The 9,823-nt window shown below is 40.0% G+C and overlaps 1 protein-coding gene across 2 annotated transcripts in view; it reads left to right on the top strand.

Moving 5' to 3' along the window:
* Positions 1–1,833: 1,833 nt before the first annotated feature.
* Positions 1,834–9,823, top strand: part of zcchc7 (zinc finger, CCHC domain containing 7) — a 58,869-nt gene continuing 50,879 nt past the window's right edge. The window contains exon 1 of one of the 2 annotated variants that reach the window (XM_076294213.1): positions 1,834–1,885. The gene's annotated coding sequence lies outside the window, so the exon portion shown is untranslated. Of the gene's footprint in view, positions 1,886–4,156; positions 4,432–9,823 lie in introns of those variants that run through there. The other variant, XM_076294214.1, reaches the window with a different exon arrangement.

The raw sequence follows: 9,823 nt of genomic DNA, 5'->3' as shown, positions 1-9,823 counted from the left end.
AAGAGACTTACCTAGCTCTTTCTCCTAAAATCATTTGACTTAATTTAAGACATCTCATCATGAAGACAAGCTAATTTGTAGGGTAGACTGAGTACAGTTGAGACACTTTTTGCCCACACAAAATCAAACAAAAAATAGATACTGAAAAGAAGTGATTTTCCACACGACATTCCACATGCCATTTCCTTAGCTTGTAGACTAAAATATTATCAATCAATAATACCCATAAGTAGTTTATATTTTCCACAATTAGCTCATAAACATAAGGTGCATTTTTGTCTTGACTGTGTCTCAACCAGGCTTGGAATTTCATCATTTTAGGGGCAAGGCCACTTGGCCTTCAGTTGGGAATATTTAGGGCACCAAGGCCAAAGTTAACTATACAGTAGTATGCTATAAAAATGATCAAAGTTGTATTCACTGCTAGACCTGCATCACTGTAGCCTATGAAACATTACAAAAACATAAAACATGACATATTACATATAACTGTAAATCATCTGATCATCTAATATTTTCAGATATCTAGGCTATATTTAACATTTATTTTATATTTGGCCTGTTATGAAATCATGTATTGAACAATTTAAGCACAGCTCAGCTTTAAGAAACTCAAATAGCCTGCTTAGCATTTTGTGGTCATTAAGGCTACTTTCACAAACTCTTATAGTCAGCTGTCCTCTGATTTACCGATATCTAGGCGACATTTGTAATATTTATTTTGTATTTGGCCCGTTATGAAATAATGTGGAACAATTTAAACACAGTGTAAAACTTAAATCCCAAATTTGGAGGCATCCATGTATGTTGAAATTTACTGCAAATTCAAAACGGGATTACGGGATGTATTAAGGCCCCCCCACTAATTGAAAAAAAGTGTTGTTCAAATTCATTCATTTCATTTAAAGGAACCGTATGTAAGAAATGTATTTCAATTAATCATAAAATGGCCCTAATATGTCACTAGACATTAAGAAATCATGTTAATTTCAAATACTTATATCACTGACAACAGTAGTCCGGCCAGGATATTGTCATTTAAAAAGTGAAGTTGCAGCCCTCAACTGATGTTGATGTTGTGTTTTGTCATGTCATTCTGTGTTTTGGCCTCATGCGCCACCCTCCACCTATCTACTAATCACGAAGTCAGTAGTGTTTCGGCATCCGGGTTGGCTACCTCGAGTCAGGGGGGAGGGGGAGGGGATACACCTCTCTACAGTAATTTGAAAGTGATTGCAATACCAGTTTTGGCCACAATCTTACATATGGTTCCTTTAAATACGCGTTGGTTAAAAGGAATACATCATGAACAAAATGTGACACAGGAACAGATATGGCGATCAGCCTACAAATGGAATGTTCAAGTAACACAATCCAATGTGTGTCTCAACTGTCCCCCGCTGACCACCTCACACATTTCTCTAGATTTTGCCACGACCTTACATGATACAATGCCAAAAATATGCCAGTTTTTAGGACATATGGAATAAGGAATAATGTTTGTATTGAATAATGTTTGTAATGATACCAGTTACATTTAACAGTAACATAAGTGTAATGAGCTATTCATTGTCGAAGGTGCATGGTGAAGTGAAATTCTTACTTTGGAAAACAAACATTTGCCGATATCCTTGGATGGGAGATACTTGTGTCGTTCAAATTTTCCATGATCAAAGAGGGCACTAATACACCTGTGCATAGCAAAAATCACAACTTGGACTTGCTGTGCAACCAAGATATTTAAGGTGTCTCAACTGTACACATGTCTTAACTGTACTCAGTCACCTCGAACGACGTTAGTTGGCCAACCAATTTCTCAGAGATAGACCGGAAGTCTTCCTGGTCCTCGACGCTGCATGAATGTTGTGAAGTTGTTGTGAAATAGGTGAGTGTTCAATATATCTATAAACAAATAACGTCAGCGATTTTCATGTCGGCGAAATAGACATTAGCATCGTGATGCCACATCCCCCAAAGTAAGTAGATTAGTAAAACCAGTCGTTTACATTTAACCGGCTACTTAGGGGATGGCGATACACGTGGGTCCTGTGTGTGTTAACGTTAACGATATTGCTTCTCGGGGAACCATCTATCTAGCCATCAAAGTTTTGCCTAACGTTAATGAAATTCTTACACTTTTAAAACGGAATGTAACATTTAAGCACACCCGACAATCGTTTTCATCTGAAATGGTAACTTTGACTGCCGCCAGTTCACTTACACGTATGGAAGTTGCTAACATTAGCTATTGGTTTCATGTAGTCATAACAGTCTCTTTCACGCTAGTGGAAATCAGGATCCAACACACGTGATAGTCTGTTAGTGGCAGACAGTTTAGTCAAATTTGCAGAAACAGAATTTTAGTCGACCTGAGCCTCCTGAACAATGAAAGTTAGACAGTTATCGTTAATTCCAAATGAATGGGTGTGTGTTTCATGATCTAGATCAGCTGTGCTGCTATAACGTTATTTTTTACAGTCTATGGTTATAACTAAGTATCCCAAGCTGATATGAATGAAAAACAGTGGCAAACAGTGACGTTTACCTAAAAAGCAAAACCATGGTTTATATTTAGTAGTCAAATAAGAATACTTAAAAGAGTTTGTTCATATTAAACCCCTCAGGTATACTGTAGGTCAGGGGTGGGCAAACTTTTTGGTTCACTACAGTTTGCCCACCCCTGCATTGTAGGTGATGGTATGCAATTTCAAACCCTTTCATCTCTTATTCTCCCATACACAAAAAGGCGTGCAACTATGCACTTTTGAGCCTATGCGTATTCGGCACTTAACTTAAAGGAGAAATTCAGCATTTTTTTCACATAGATTTTTCAAGATCACCGAGTACAGTCTGTACGGGGAAAAAACGAAAACAATTGTTTTTACCTAGCTCGAGTTGCAGGTAGCTACAGTGCTACACTCTGGGGCATGAACATAGGGGCTCACGGACATGCCGTAGTGCTCTTACATTTGTTTAGCTTATATGTACTAGTGCAGTGTCCGTTCAAACATGCCATTCCTGAAGAAAACCCGTAGCTCAATTACATGCCCACATGTATGCCTGCTTTACAAATAGAATGATAGGGAAACATCATTCCAGCTAAGCATTCAATAATGAATACTGAATATTATAATATATTAGCCTATAATTAATGTGGCCCTTTAATAAATTTAGGCATGGCTGCATGTGACATTTCTACAGATCAGAATGACATAATGACAACTGTTTTGAGTTAAGGCTAAATGTAGGCTATAGCTTACTGAATAACTTCATAATGCTATTCGAAGCTTGCACATACTTTTATTTTGAGTGGTCACTACATACCCGTGTTTAATGGCGTGATAAGTGCCGTCGCTCAGTCTGCAACTTGTCTAATGTTAGCTATGTGGCATTAGCCTATCGCTTGTTTCAATTTGGGACCTTGCAGTCGGAATTGTCGTTTTAGTCAAAGTCTCTTGAAAGTCCAAAGTAGCCTGGGCTATTCGAGTGGTCACTACATACCCGTGTTTGTTGGCGTGTTGCAAATAATCATTTTATGCAAGCAAACTGCATACAGGGAGTCTTTATTGTTGAGGTCAGACATGATAATCATTTTGCATCTTAACCCACAAGCGGTTCCCGAGTAATCCGTTTAAATTGCGACTGACTATTATCAAAGTGAGACCTCCCAAGTAATCCGTTTAAATTGCGACTGACTATCATCAAAGTGAGACCTAGCAGAGCCCGTTCTCTGGACCTAGCTACTGTCAGTACACGATCCATGGGGTGGAGCTCCCCTGAAACTGGTCCCCTTGTAAACAGTGCAGTGCAGCGATAAACGTCCTACGTAAATAAGCATATTTTGAAATATGCATTCAAAAATCTTCAAAATCGAGAGTGCACACCTTTGTGCCATGTGCAAGCCACATACAAAATCTTAGGTCAGTCTGACAAACAGTCAGCGAGATATGCGTGCCACAGACACACACACACACACACACACACACACACACAGACGCTTCTTGCTTTATAGATAGATATTTACTTTTCTTAGCAGACTCTTCTGTCCAAAACATTATATTAAAATCTGGGCGTTTCTTGTAAACAATCTCCACGAACAGACCTCTGAAGTTCACCCAAAGATTGTTAACCTGATATGCGTATGGGCCTATTTTTGGGATTTTGCCCGAAATTGCACAGCGTCTACTGTAATAGCTCCTGTGTCCTCATACTGTGACCTATCATCAAATGCCTGGTATCCCCTGAAAGCTGAGACCTTGTAGAATTTTTAGAAACTGTCAGAATGACTCTGTTATGTACTGTCAAAGTGCTACAGTAGCTGGAATATTGCTTTTTCTTTCAGGCGGTTATGTAAATCCCTGGAAATGGCCACATTTCAGATGTGAAAGTCCCTAAAATTGCCATTGAAACACATCAGAGGCCCACTCCCAGGTGTTGTGAAGATAAATATCTAAGGAAATGTTTGTACAATGAAGTATGACCCCTTTAGAGCCATTTTTGTGTGGAAATGCAAATGTGTTTTGCTCACTGTCCTTTTGGAGACTCCAAAAAGGACCTTTGGTTACCCAAAACGCATACTCCAAAGAAAGTCTAATAACAGAAGAACCCCTTGGCCTAGAATCATGATCTTGGTCTCAAATGAAAGCTGACACCCAGGGGGTTGCATCTGGCTCAGTCAGAGATGGCTGTGGTACTGTATTACAGAGGTATTACTTCACAGAAAAACTCTACTTTTGCCAAAACGCCTCAAGAATTTCAATAAAAAAAAGGACAAACAATGTGCTATAGTGCAAATTTGTAATTGTAAAAGTAAATTTGTAGTAGTGCAAACATTTGTAAAAGGCAAATATGAAAATAGGTGAAGAGCAGCAAAATTGCTTCAGTGCAAACATAAAGTAAAACAAAATATGAGTGGGGTAAACTATTTACATTTGGCACAATAGAATGCAATAAAGTGCAGAGTAGAACACACAAAAATGGTGTCTTGAGCTGGCAAACCGTGCACTGTGCCTGTCTTCATCGCTGAAGTTGTCATCACTATCACTGAAGAGAACAGAGACAAAACAATCAAACCATATACACACAGGAGCACATTCAATGCACACTACATTTGCATTCCCTCCCCTATGACTGCATGTTCACAATACCACAGGCCCATGCTCTCATTCCACCTCCAGTACAAACTATACCCCACACACATATCAGTCACCTTAGCCCCCCTCCTTCAGACTACAGGACACTCACCTTCCCCCTGCTTCTCTCTCTCACACACACACACACACACACACACACACACACACACACACACACACACACAGGTAGATTGCATCCCCTCCCCCATGACACCTAGGTCCCTCTCACCTGAAAACGTGCACGAAATTCACATTCCTAACTCTATAGAACCAAGACCTTAGCATATGTGGTGAAATTCTGAGCTATGCCCATAGACTTCAATGGAGCAGTCGCTGCCTCTGCTCTGCATAAAGGGGGATTTTGCCCCCCCTCGTGCGGTCCGGGTTCCCGGAAGTGGCTCCTGATAAAATATCTTTCTCCGCCTTAACAATCTTTGGTTCACCTACGAAAAAGCTGCCATCTTTGCCCATATAGGGAGATCCGGTATCTTGTGATTTTTCATATGGGAAAATTAACATGGGGATTTTGAATTATCACTTTGAATTTGCTACCCCAGAACTAACTTGCTGTGCAACTTGTAGGGAGTTAGCTTCGATTAACACCCAGGTCCCGTATTCACAAAGCATTTTATCTTACCACTAGGAGTACTCCTAAATTGCACTAAAAGATTTTAGCTAGGAGTTTTCTCTTAAAAGTTTTCACAAAACCTCTCAGACCTACTCTTAGTAAGGAAAAATGACAACTCCTAAGATAAGATAAGAGCTCTGTTGCTATGGTTGACGTCATTACTCATGCACAAGATTGATTGAAGTGACCACCTTGATTGGCTGATGATTATAACTCGGGAATGATGGCAAAAACCTCCCCTACGATGATGAGTGACAGGTGACAGGATGGTGAGAATGCTTGTGCTATAAGTAGCCGAGGCTACTGTGAAGGATGGAAGGTGATGAATAAATAGCTGAATAAAGAGTAAGGCCAAGCAAATAGCCTAGTAGCATAATGAAACACTACGGATTGAAGCAGTATCATTTATTAATCAATCAGGTGCGCTTGCAATGACTAAAGCAGGGACTGAGCCTGTGGTCCTCTGTGCATAAGGTAAGGTAAGGTGCTCTTTGTGAATGAGTGTCATGGTGATGGTGCAAATTAGTAAGTCAAACAGTGCAACAGTGCAAGAATAAAGTCTATATATCTATGTATAAATAACTATATTAAGAAAGGTATAAGTGTGGTCACAGTTCGGCTGTGGCATGGAGGGAGGGGTTGTGCATATGTGCTAATAAAGCACGCAAACAGTGAGGCAGAAGACAATGGTAAAGTGGCTAGTGGACAGACAGTTCAAGACATGGAGGTGGTGAAGAGGCAGACAGACTATGCGGAGAAGTCTATTTCTCCTCTTCCCTTAAGTGAGGCATTGAACAGTTCAATGGCCCTGGGGATGAATGACTTCCTCAGTCTATTCTGCCACTGACTTCCATGCTTTTTCTGCTAGCATTTGTGTATTAAGGTCAAGTGCCACTATAGATACTATAGAACTTTTTTGGTTAGAGCATGCTAGCAGCTTTTTCACCGTTACGCTACCACCGCCCTATAGTCACATGACTATAGGCTGTCAAGAACACGACAAGCAAACAGATGTCACAATCCAAAAACTCTGTTTTCCCCTGTCCACACGCAAACACTGAAACAGTTTTTGAAAATGTTCACTTCTGCCGGAGTTTTTAAAAATATTTGTTTTCAGTGACGAAAAAAGTTTTCGTATGGACGAGATGCTAAAATGCATAAAAATAATACCCGGCTATGTGTGGAGAATGCCTCAGAGATATCAATTAATGACGGAAAATAACTTGCCAAGTTCAAAAAGTGTTGCTGCTAGAATTTCACCTTTGCATACTGGAGCTTACTGACAGTGCAGTTTCTGATTTGATGAATCATAAAAAACTTATATAGTAGCAAATTAGTAACTTATATAGTAGCAAAGTAGTAACTTATATAGTAGCAAATTAGTAACTTATATAGTAGCAAAAAAAAATTGGACAGAAAGCTTTTGAACGAGAAAGTGAAGGTGAAGATCAGATAGGAGGAAACACTGCATTAATGTGTCCATGTTTTTTTATATGGCATGTAAGGGCCACCGTAGGTTGTACTACATGTTTGGAAAGCTAGGGGTGAGAGAGAAGTACTCAGTTGGTTGATCGGGGGGACTCTCACAGGGTGGCTTTAAAGGGAAACCTTTTGCTGGTGTTGGTGCTGCTACTTTTGGTTCATGTAAGTGTATGGATAGATAGCCTAATAGAGATGCATCATTCTGCTAATGGAAATGAATGTAGTTCTAGAAGGGAAAAAATATTGATATGTTTATTTTTGCATGATACAAATTGGCATGGGGTGTGAACACTAGTGTCTAGAATAGGTATTGCTGTTTAGTGGTGTAGGCTATAGGCCTAGTCAAAGGGTAGAAAGTAAAGTCAAATAAATATGGGCTGTTGTCTAGAGTGTAAGCTTAAATATTAAAATGATCTCATTTACCAGATTTTGTCATTTTTGTTTGTCATAAACATAAACATTGTCATTTATTTGAAGGATTGGTTATATCATGACCTTGGCTCAGTGGGGTGCATATCCATATCAAAGTCAGCAGACAGGGCACTCTTGTTACTTTGGCATTTGCCCTTCGCCCTTCCAAATCCCTTCAGAATACAAATCACACATGAGTGACCAGAGTAGTTGGGGTGGAGGAAGTGGAGACCCTCCTTATCCTATCCCCAAGCTAACTGCTTTGGTTTTAGGCTTGTGTTTGGTGTGTTTTTCCCCTCCTTGTCCTTTGTTGGTTGTATTCCCTGGTCGGCGAGTTGTGACCGCCTGGTGTTGCATCTCCCCTGTGGAGGTAAAGGGGCAGAGGCGTGTGGGTGGGGAGGGAGGTGAGGGAGGCGGCAGTGGAGTTGAGGATCATCTTTGGCTATGATGGTGTAGACATGCTGGACTGACCAGAGCAATGAGCCGAGCCGTCAGAAAGAGGGGCCTGCAGGGAGATCTCTCAGGAAAAGTGATGTGGTGGTTTTATGTTTCTGTGGAAACCTGGAGCAGGAGGTGTGTTTAAGGCCCTTTCGGTATGAGTGATTTTACAGTTACAGATTTAACAGTTAAACATGCCAGTGCACCAATTGCGAATATTAAGAATGACTGACAACATTTAGGCTACAGGAAACAGGATTTTAAAGATCAGTGCCTACTTTATTTTCAGTCTGTTTTATTTTCCTACATTTTGTTAATGTAAAATAATATAATACATTGCCATATTTGCATTTAGCCTGTATATCAAGTATCCTGCCAAATGTAGGCTAATTTATTTATTTGTGAATCCACCTGTAGCTAATCCAAATATGCCCATGTGACCTATCTGACTGCATACTGCCTAATACTACTACTAAAACAGTCAATTTTCTCTTCCACAAAACATAGTCTAATCAAGGATATATATATATTTTTATACTTTTATTTTTTTATTTGAAATATCTGCATTGATGGGGGCAGTAGCCAAACGTTAGGCCTACACTCGTTTTGCACTTAAGCTTGTATTCGGTGTAAACAAACAAGCATGCGTGGAAGCTTGGAGTTGTCAGTAGCGTTCTACCTTTGAATAAAATGGGAGTATTACGGGAAGCTACTTTTATGCCTGTTCGCTACAGCTATATTTACCATATTGCAGCCAATACGTCAACTGGGCTAAAAAGCATGTTAGGTTACCTTTCCTTCTCTCACTGCATTCTCAGAATCTTATCCTGTTCCTCCTATATCCGATTAATTCGGTGGATAGAAGGCGGAAGAACTAATTTCTTCAATCTTTTCATCTTGGCTGGCTAGTCTAACTTTCCGCTTTCTCTGCGCGCTCATGGATTTCATAGAAGCGACTACTACTATCGAGTCCCAACGCGAAACTGCTAACGTTGATGGGAGGTGTAGTTTTATGCTGCATTCGCGACGTGATTCTATGGTTTGCACCAGTACTGTTTCTCGATGTTGCGGTGTATTTTGTAGACAAACATTGACATGGTTAGAAGTCATTCGCACCAGTGCGCCTAAATATTTTTTTGCACTCGCACGTCATCATTTTTACTCGCATATGCGAGTGAAATGGGCGCACTGTAGAGCCCTGTGAGGGCAGCCAGGCAACTGTTAATGTCCAGGCCTGTGGGTGAAAGTTGATTTCAGCATCTTCTTGCATCTAGTTTCTTCTAAAATCTTCTAGCATCAACATCATAGCCTGTTTACTCTGTTCAAAAGCAATTCCATATCAAAGCTTAGCTTCCGTCAGCCAATGACGAGTAAAAAAAAAAGAAAAAAGAAAAAAATCCTAAAAGGTTCTCTGACCTGTATACCTTGCTGGATGCTAACTGGCTAACTAATACGCAAACCAGTGCTTCAACAGGTACAGTTCGCTCTGTCCTTTTCTCATTGTTGGTTAGTTTTCCATGAGCAAAGCCAACCTGACTTCAAGCACTGTTTCATGATGAATCCAAGTCCGATTTAAGATGAGTTAGCCAAGATAAAAAAAAAAATGTTGAACTAATGTTGTGACATGCAACTCATGTCTTGGAATTAATGTAGGCCAATTATGCACGGTTGTAGTAAAGCAGTGACATTGTTGTAGTAAAGCAGTGACATTGTCCAATCAGAGTATCACTGA

This window comes from Alosa pseudoharengus, unplaced genomic scaffold (assembly GCF_046254945.1).
Source record: "Alosa pseudoharengus isolate Yale_2024_CS ecotype anadromous, Long Island Sound unplaced genomic scaffold, YU_APseudo_1.1 YU_APseudo_1.1_scf_2, whole genome shotgun sequence".
NCBI lineage: Eukaryota > Metazoa > Chordata > Actinopteri > Clupeiformes > Clupeidae > Alosa > Alosa pseudoharengus.
Note: the sequence above shows the minus strand (reverse complement) of the source record. Positions and strands in the feature narration are given on the sequence as shown.